Source organism: Silene latifolia, chromosome Y (genome assembly GCF_048544455.1).
Source record: "Silene latifolia isolate original U9 population chromosome Y, ASM4854445v1, whole genome shotgun sequence".
NCBI lineage: Eukaryota > Viridiplantae > Streptophyta > Magnoliopsida > Caryophyllales > Caryophyllaceae > Silene > Silene latifolia.
Window position 1 is genome coordinate 212694600 of NC_133538.1, and position 9835 is coordinate 212704434.

Consider the following 9835-nt stretch of genomic DNA (forward strand, 5'->3'; position numbering starts at 1 on the left):
AGTCTTTGTTGTTAATTGCTGCACTTAACTGTATCTTGCTAGTTGATTCGAAGCAATTAGCCTTTTAATATTGGTAAACCTTGACCTGAACCGAAAGGTTGGAATAGGCGAGACCCGCAGTGAACAATAGGATGTTTTAGTGAGGGCGAAAGTTAAGCTAATAGTATTTTAGGGCGAATTGAGACCGAAAGGAGATATTCATTGCCCCTTAGACCGACACACCGACTGATCCGTGACCTTACTTGCAAATAACTGACGTTCATTGATGACCCGAAATCCTAGTTTCCCTTTTCTCTGTTAATTTCCCTTAATTCTTTCTCTCTTGCCTTAATCTCGTAGTTCAGTCAAAACATTTTAAACCCCCGTTACTCATAGACTAAAATTAGACAGATAAATCTCATTTTGCCTCCCTGTGGAGATCGACCCTACTTACCGCTAGCTTCTGTTAGTTGTACTTAGGTTTATTTTTGATACTGCGACGACCGGTATCAATGGCCACTATGAGTATGTGGTAATGCCTTTTGGTTTGACTAATGCACTAGCAGCTTTCATGGAACTGATGAATCGGATTTTCAGTCCGTTTATGGATAAGTTCGTGGTTGTCTTCATTGATGACATCTTAGTCTACTCTAAGACTAAGGATGAACATGAGGAGCACCTAAGGATCGTTTTGCAGACTCTAAGAGAGAACTAGCTTTATGCCAAGTTATCAAAGTGTGAGTTCTGGTTAGAAGATGTCGCTTTTCTGGGTCATGTCATATCTAAGAAGGGAGTATCCGTGGATCCTAGCAAGATTGAGGCTGTGACCAAGTGGGAATCACCAAAGAGTGTTGCTGAGGTTCGGAGTTTCTTGGGCCTTGCTGGCTACTACAGGAGGTTTATGAAAGACTTTTCCACCATAGCACGGCCTATGACTGCTTTGATGAGGAAGGAGACCAAATTTGTTTGGAATGAGAGTTGTGAGACGGCGTTCCAGACCTTAAAGGAGCGTTTGACCACAGCTCCTATTCTAGCTTTTCCAGAGGGATGTGAGAACTTTGAAGTATATATCGATGCTTCAAAGAGTGGTCTGGGTTGTGTGTTGATTCAGGAAGGGAAGGTTATAGCTTATGCTTCAAGGCAGCTGAAGCCATATGAGGAGAACTACCCTACTCGTGATCTAGAACTGGGTGCAGTTGTTTTTGCTCTTAAGATTTGGAGGCACTACCTTTATGGGGAAACCTTTAAGGTGTTTTCAGATCATAAGAGTCTAAAGTATATCTACACTCAAAATGAGCTTAATATGCGACATAGACGATGGATGGAGCTGATCGGGGACTACGATATGAAGATCATCTATCACGAGGGTAAGGCTAATGTTATTGCAGATGCTGTGAGTAGGAAAAGCGTTCATTCGCTATGTACAGCTATGTCTTTGCTAAAGCTAAGGGATGAGATGTCTAAGATGGGGATCTTTATGATAAGGAAAGGGGATGCCATCGGGGATTTGACGATCGAGCCGGATTTGTATGAGAACATCATGAGTAAGCCAGAGCTTTCCCCTAATATCCAAGAGTGGAAGTCTAGAGTGGAGAGTGGCACAGTTTCTAAGTTTTCTATCCACGTAGATGGGAGTGTTCGTTTTGATGGGAGATGGTGTATTCCTGATGATGCATATTTGAGGAAAGTGATCCTGACAGAGGCTCATTGTACTCCTTATTCGGTTCACCCAGGTGGTGATAAGCTGTATAAAGACCTTAAGAAGGCTTTCTGGTGGCCAAACATGAAAAGGGATGTAGCTGAGTTCATGGCTAAGTGTTTGACCTGTCAGAGGGTTAAGGGTGAGCAGCGGAGACTGAAAGGTAAGATTCAATCTTTGGAGGTACCTGAGTGGAAGTGGGAGTCGATCTCTATGGACGTTGTGGTTGGATTACCTAGGTCACAGCAAGGTAATAACATGATCTGGGTAATTATTGATCGGTTGACAAAGTCAGCTCATTTTGTTCCTATGAAAGATACTTGGTCCAAGATGCAGCTGGCCTTGGGTTATAGGAGACATATGGTTCGGTTACATGGTATACCTAAGGATATAGTGTCGGATCGTGATGCAAGGTTTATATCCAAGTTTTGGCAAGAACTGCAGGAGTTGATGGGTACTACCTTGAAGATGAGCACCGCTTTTCATCCTGCAACTGACAATCAGACTGAGAGGACTGTCAAGACCTTGGAGGACATGTTGAGAGCATGTGCTATGGAGTTTGGGGGAAGCTGGAAGGACAGGCTTGATCTGATCGAGTTTTCGTACAACAACAGTTATCATACTAATATCGGGATGGCACCTTTTGAGCCTTTGTATGGTTGGAAGTGCCGAAGTCCAGTTTGTTGGGATGATAGTTCAGAGGCTGTGGTTTTAGGACCACAGTTGGTGCAAGATATGGTTGAGCAAGTTCGGTTAATTTGTCAAAAGATGAAAGCAGCTCAAGATCGTCAGAAGAGTTATGCCGACTTGCACCGCATAGACATAGAGTTCGCAGTAGGTGACAAGGTCCTTTTGAAAGTGTCACCTATGCGAGGAGTGATGAAATTTGGAAAGAAAGGTAAGTTGATCCAGAAGTTTATAGGTCCTTATGAGATTTTGGATCGCATAGGCGAGATAGCCTATAGGTTAGCCTTGCCACCAGCTTTGGATATAGTCTACAATGTCGTTTATGTTTCACAGCTCCGGAAGTATGTGAGTGACCCGTGACATGTACTTGAGGTTGAAAATATCGAGCTTGATGAGTCCTTGTCCTATGCTGAGGTTCCTAAGCAGATCCTAGACCGCAAAGTACGCAAGACAAGGAATGCTGAGATCGTTTTACTCAAGGTACTTTGGTCCAATCATAATGTGGAAGAGGCCACATGGGAACCAGAGGAGGCTATGCGAGAGCGTTTTCCTAACCTTTTTGATCAGGTATGGTTGGTTACGGAAACGTAACCGTTGTCTTTTTAGAGGGGTAGGAAATGGTCGCATGTGTGTTTTTGGGGTAGTTTGAGTCGGGTTAGTTGGGTTTTGTGATGTTTTTTGCTAGTGTATTGTTGGTATGTGTATGTCAGGAGGTCGTTTTGTTGTGTTTGTTTTGGGTAGAGTGTGAACTTCGTGGACGAAGTTATTTTTAAGGAGGGAAAATTGTAATACTACGGATTTTATAGGCTGGTACTCGACCGAGTATGGCCTACTGGGTTGAGTAGTGTGTGTTGTGTAATCTGTTTGGCTACTGCCGAGGAACACTCGGCCGAGTATACTGAATACTCGACCGAGTAGAGGATACTCGGCCGAGTATACTATATACTCGACCGAGTATCCGGTCTGGCGAGTAATATTTCAGCGGTTTGATTTGGGAGTAATTAGGGAGTTATATAATTTTATTAATCAGTTTCCTAAACACAATTTACAAAACCTAATCATCGTACGACGCTCTAATCACTCCGAATCTCTCCTCTGTGTGTGTTGATAATCGTAGCAATCGCATTCAATCCTTTATTCCTCCGTCGGTAAGTCTTTATCCCCTTGATTGTTGGTGATTATTTTCTAGGGTTGTCTTTGATCGTGTATTGGGAGGAAATGGGGTTTTGCAATTAGTAATTATGTTATGTGATTATTGTTTAGGCAAAGACTTCGTAGAGGTGCTGTTCTAGTTGCTTGATTCTCTTCACTGCTGTTGTTGGTAAGATAGGGTTTCCCTACTCAGTTACTATTAATTGATTTAAGATGTGATTGTTTTGTGTATGCCCGTTTCTGCTGATCATCGCAGTGTTGGTGTTGTGGTGGTGGTTGTGATGTTGTTGTGTTGGTTGTAGTGGAGTTACTTGCGGGAGTGGCTTCACGCCCTAGTTCGCCCTCTGTGGAACCCGTCACAGGAGGGGATGTGCACATTAAGGGACGGGGTTATCTCTCGTTGATGAGCGGGATTTTGGTGGGGATTGGCTGCGGTCCCCCACTGGTGGCGTGGACTACCTGTTGTGATGGATAGTCTGGCGGGGCTACACACTTCGGTGTGTAGTCGGTTAATGTGTGAGATCGGGAGACTGGGGATGGAGGATGATCAGCTGGTTACTTGTGCCTTGTCTTATTTTAATTGAGCAGTACTGACCTCGTTGTTGTTTTGTAAAATCTGTGGTGATCCATTCGGGGATGGTGAGCAGGCCGTGACAGGTAATGCATTTGGTGAGCTTGGGGCGGTCATGGGAGAGTCGTCACGCCAGATTTAGTATCACCATCATGAGTCTTAGTATTTGTTTTGTATTTGATAGCATTTGGATTTACATTTTTGGATTTTGGAACATTGTAACTTTTAATTCCTTACCGTATCTTAATTAATGTGTTTGGGACTGTTGCTTTTGATATGTACTAACCTCGAGCAACCTAGATGGTAACAGCCTTTCATGTTGGGGTAGTCCTGGTAAGGTATCTTGGTATGAGGGGATGTTACAGGGGAGGCAACATTAGTGGTGGGGGTTTAATCACCCTCTTTGTGGAAAAATATGTGGGAGCAACTTCGGATGACCAACACCCCATTTGGGGAAATCATTTTTAAAATGCCCAAGGACTTGAAGAAACACACATGATCCAAGTCATAAATACCATCAATTTTCGATGCAATTGGTTGGGAGTGGGAAAAACTCCTTATATGATTCTACCTCGGGATGGCCTGATTCCTAGTGGTACCCATGCCGTTCACTTCTATTGCCCGGCCGACACACAACAACAACAAGAGCCAAGGATACAAAGAAGAAGGCTAGCCACACCCTCGGCTGTCCACATTGATAGTGAAGAGGAGAGGGAGATAAGGAGGATTGAGAGTGACCCGCCTATTCAAGACACACCAATGTTTGAGGCGGGGGGAAGCTCTAGAACTCCAATCGCCCCTTGGCAACAACAAATATTTGAGTACTTTACCGAGACCCAGGGGACTTTGGAGGCCATTTGTGGGAGAGTGGATAGCTCTTATGCTTGGTAACAACAACAAGCGCCAAGCCTTGAGAGTTTAGATCAATGGAGGGTAGCGAGCATGGAGCACCAAAAATTGAGTGTGGAAGCTAAGAGGGCACAAATGGGAATGCTTGAGGGGTTTCCAAACGGCAAGAGGAGAGTTTTGCTTGGCAACAACAACTAGCCAAGCAAATAGAATAAAATCAAGCTATGTGGAAGGCCCAAACCGAATGGAGAGAGCAAGTAAGTCATCAATTCGGGGTGCAAAATGAAAGGCACCACGAATATGTGGAAGACTCCTATCATGATGCCCTCGCACAAGAGGACTCCTTCGGCCTCATCCGCGGCATTTTCGGCATGACTCTCCATCAAAATTAACCCAATTACCAACCAACCATTGATGAGACCCAAGTTGATGAAGCCTATAAAAGGGCGAAAAGGATGAGAGAAAGAAGGGAGAGAAGAAGAAGACACCAAGGGACATATGAGCGAGGTGAAGGCTCGGGTCCCCCCAACAACCAATCTTGAGAAGATGACGGTACTCCTCCACATTGAGGACAATGTGTGATCTAAGTTTGGGGGAGTAAGATGATTGTAAAATATGTACATTTTTCCGTTTTGATGCTAAAAAAAAAACGAAAATCCCGGCTAGGTGAAAACCCACAAGGGTGGGCACTTAAGGTAAGATTGGGAATGTGGCCGAGGACGGAATGAAAACCCGGAAGGGCATTCTGGGCAAAATGAAGAAACGAGTGCGAGCCACCATGAGAGGAAAGTAAAAGCTAAGGTGAAAACCCGAAAGGGCACCTTAGGCAAAATGAGGGATTTTCACAAAAAAAATTGAAAAATTGAAAAAGGTAACAACAAAAATATGGAGGGATAAGAAGGGAGTTATAAGGAGGGTCTCCGAAGGAGGTTAGGTCTAGACTTAATTTCTTTTGAGTCACAAGTACGTGTTCCAAATTGGTGGATTTTTGACTTGGCTACTTGTGTTGTTGATGCTTAATGGAGTTTGGCCAACCAAGTAGCATAATTTTCATTGTATGGAGTGATAAGGGGATGTTATAAGTGGTGATGAGTTGAGTGTGATTTGTAGGAGGATTGTTGATGGGTCACTTTGCTATTGCCTTGGGATAAGGCAAGAGTGACCACTACTACTTCCTTGGTGATATAAGAAGGGAGGATGTGCGTGATAAGTCGGAGATGGAGTTGTGTCGTGTCTTGTGAGAGGGTGATATAAGTAGGGGTGTGAGAGAAGAGTTTGTGTCAACTTTGAGTCTAGATTTTCTCTTTTTAATTGGTGGTTTGTCTAAGAGGGAGATATAAGGAGGTCGTGGTGAGGGAAGAGTGATCAATTAGCCTCATACTCGCCTATAGACTTATGCAACTGCTTGTTTTGGGTTTTGCTCGGGACGAGCAAAAGTTTAAGTGTGGGGGTATTTGATAGTATTAGGTATGTCGTGTCTAGTGTGACTTTTTAGGTTGTTTATTTAAGTGTTGAGGCCAAGTTATGCACTAATCGCGCACATGCCAGCTAACTTTGTTTCCTTGCAGTTTTGGTCACTTTGAGTTTTATCTTGGATTGTTCACTTCCTAAGACAAGTCAAGCATCCGTGTCAAAGAGTCAAGGTGAAGAATTCATTTTGTATCAACCAAGGTAAAAAGACCGCACCAAACGAGCAATGACAAGTGAAATTGGGAAAGCAAAGGACCAAACAAAGATTGCGAGTTTTACGTCAGAGTCCAGGGTAAAAGCGCAGCCTGCGCCCAGACTGTGCAGCATGCACCATCTTCAGAGGAGCCTGCGCATTTCTGTTTTAAACACGAGCTTGGCTCATTAAGTCCGTGTTTTGGGCTTACTTGAGACAACTTAACCTAGAGATGAGTGCATCCCTCTATAAACCCCATGCATTTGAAGACCTAATTTACTACCTAATTATGTCAATCTTTCCACAATTCTTGGATTCATCCATGATTATGGAAGGCTAGACCTTTTTCTTGGTGTAATTTGGTGAGACAATACTCTCTTTAAGTTTGTAAGAACCTCTTAATCTTTCCTCAATAATTATTACATGTTTCCTTGTTTTCATTGTTTATGTTGGATGTTATTATGTTAGGAGTCATGAACCTTTGCATGTTAATCATCTTACTATTGCAATCCTTGTAGCAAGCTTGCATCTTTATGAAGTTGGATTAAAGTTTGTATCTTTGTGAGTGGAACTTGTATGTTAATCTTTGGGATAGTTGGATTAAGCCTCCTAAAGGATTAATCTTGACACTTTTGTTTGGCTTTTGTTCTTAATGCTCTCTTATGCAACCCTTGTTGTGGTTTTCAATTAGGTGACCATATTAGTAGGACCAACTACTCTAGCTTAGGAGTAAGTAGTTATTATCTTACATAAGTAGTTAAGTAATTGTTGAGGGAAGAAAAAGAGAGGATCTTTATGCTTAGGAAGTAGTCGTTGAGCCTTGTTACATCAAGTTTCCCCCTTATATTGATCTTTGCATATCAAGTGCTTGTTGGTTTGATTCTTAGGAAAGTTTACATCTTTAATTTTGTTATGCTTGTTTCCAATCAAATGCATTTCTCCATTTATGTCATCACTTGTTTACCATTGTTCATAACCATTGTTTGTTGATAAATTTAGTTAGTAAGTCTTAATTATGATTAGTGTCTTAATTAGTCCATAGATTCCTCATTAGTTGTTACATAGTTTACAATTCAAGTATTAGTTCAACATCCTTCTCTTGGGTTCGACCCTTTGCTTCCACTTTAATATTGTTTTAATTTGAAGCTAGTAGAGTCAAGTCTAGGTTATAAATTGTTAATTTGGTAGGTTAATTCTAGTATTTAACGACCTAGTTTTCGCTTGTCAGCGTGTCACAGGTGAGACCAACTGAATCCTTATCTATTACTCATCTAATCATAGGTTTAGTGGATTGATCTCACACATAAGACATTCCCCCTTAAGTTTTTGCAAGTCGATTTTTTTTTATTACCTTTGACTATGTAGGGAGTCTTTTTTAGCGTTGTATTGCCATTATTTGAGTGAAAGCAGTCAGTTGAATATCTTAGTGAATCATGCGAGTGTTTGAAAATTCTTGTATTTGTCATCATGTGTGTCCACTTGCTCTTGATTTTTTATTCCTCTTTTGTAACGGCTAAACTTTTGGCTAAACCATTGAAATGAATTAGTAGCTCAAAAATAAACTAGCTTAAAATGTGATGTGGCAATGGTAAGCTAGTTGAAACTAGCTTACCATTGGACTTGCTCTAAATTGGCCATTTCTCCTGAATCCCTGCATGTTTCTAAGGAATTCAAAATCACATTGGAGAGGGAGATCGTTATTGATGATGATCCACGGTTAATGAGAAGCACATATAAATACACAATTCAAAATCAACTCCAAGTTCCTCGAATGTCTAAAATGTGATGGCGGTAGACCCAAGTTAGTTTTTCTGGAATCATGAAAAACACTAATATTTGAAATTTTGTTATGACTACTGAACCGTTATGGATATCATAATTCTGTTATAGTTACTTAACGTCTGAACCTCGGGGAGAAGGACTAAACTTAAGAAACAGTTGGCGATTTAATTTAGATTTGTGAGCAATCACATAAAAGGGTTTGTACACATAAAAGTATATGTACATACTCATTAGTACTAGGGAGAGTCCTCATAATCTAAAGGGTTGGTAAACCAATGGAGAGTGGGATTGTTGGTGTATGATGGTTCTCTTCATACTCATTTTCTGATGTTTATTGTCATTAAGGTTAGGTTATCTTCGTTAGGTTTGTGCTAATCTGGGTGAGGAAATGCAGCAGGGGAGATTGGTCGTCGGAAGTGTGCTTGTAATGGATGGTTTAGACTTTTCAGGTAATTTTTGGCTCTTTTTCTTTAGTTTACCATCAGTTAGTTTCATCAGTCATACCAATTTATTGTCATTTTTGATGTTGTTTATGGTCTGAACATTGATACTTTGTGAATTCATAGTCTAGGTAGTTTGATCGTAGGTTTTTTTTGGAAATAATATACATGCACAAGTGACTTGTGAAAGACGTGTTGCTGAAGTTTTTTTGTTGGTCAATTAAATTGTGTATGGGTTACGCTCAGAAGCTTTGAATAGAAAAAATGGTCCGTTAAGTTACAATTTCGATTGAAGTGGGTATTTGCCTAATATTTGTGGATTGTTTTTCATTTAATTGGCGAACATGAAACTGATAGATAGACTTCTAATATTTTTGAGAGGTCGCATTTGTCGCTCAGTAACCTTTCTCGTATATTTTCTTGTGCAGAGACTACCTTTTGCTGTCGGAGAATTGCGGAATAAGAGAAACTTAGTCGTTTCTTGTTGTAATCTCAGTCTTCAAGTCTGTTTTTAAAAGTCTGTTTTTTTTTAAAAAAAAAAAGGCCTCGTATTACGCCTATGTGACGCTGTCATTCTACCTTTTATTTTACAATTTTTGTGCACTACTTGCGCTATAATTATTTTGCATTAGACATGGGTTTAGAAGTAGTGTTTTGAAGCATTTACGCCAATTTTGTACGGAGTAATACATTTTACGCTTTTCTACCATCTATAAATATATTTACATATAAAGGACCACACTCATTTTTATTCATACGCATACGCTACCGACTTACTTCCGCTTAGCATTCCACCAAATTGGGGCGCGGTGCAAAAACTTGTAGAAGTGAGGGACTTACTAGAACCCCCTGAGAGAGAGAGAGAGAGAGAGAGAGAGAGAGAGAGAGAGAGAGAGAGAGAGGGTTCAAGTAAGTCCCTCACTTCTTATGAGTCCCTAAGTCCTTATATGTACCTTTGGATGGAGGGCTGAGATTAGATCTAAATGAAGGGACACAAATTAATCTTCCCTAAT

The 9835-nt window shown here is 41.1% G+C and overlaps 1 long non-coding RNA gene across 1 annotated transcript; it reads left to right on the forward strand.

Annotated features, from left to right (window-relative positions):
• The first annotated feature begins 8261 nt into the window (after positions 1 to 8261).
• Positions 8262 to 9335, forward strand: LOC141626997 (uncharacterized). The gene is made up of 3 exons (XR_012536557.1): positions 8262 to 8401; positions 8728 to 8831; positions 9251 to 9335. It is a non-coding gene; the product is annotated as an uncharacterized LOC141626997 (long non-coding RNA).
• Positions 9336 to 9835: the final 500 nt, after the last annotated feature.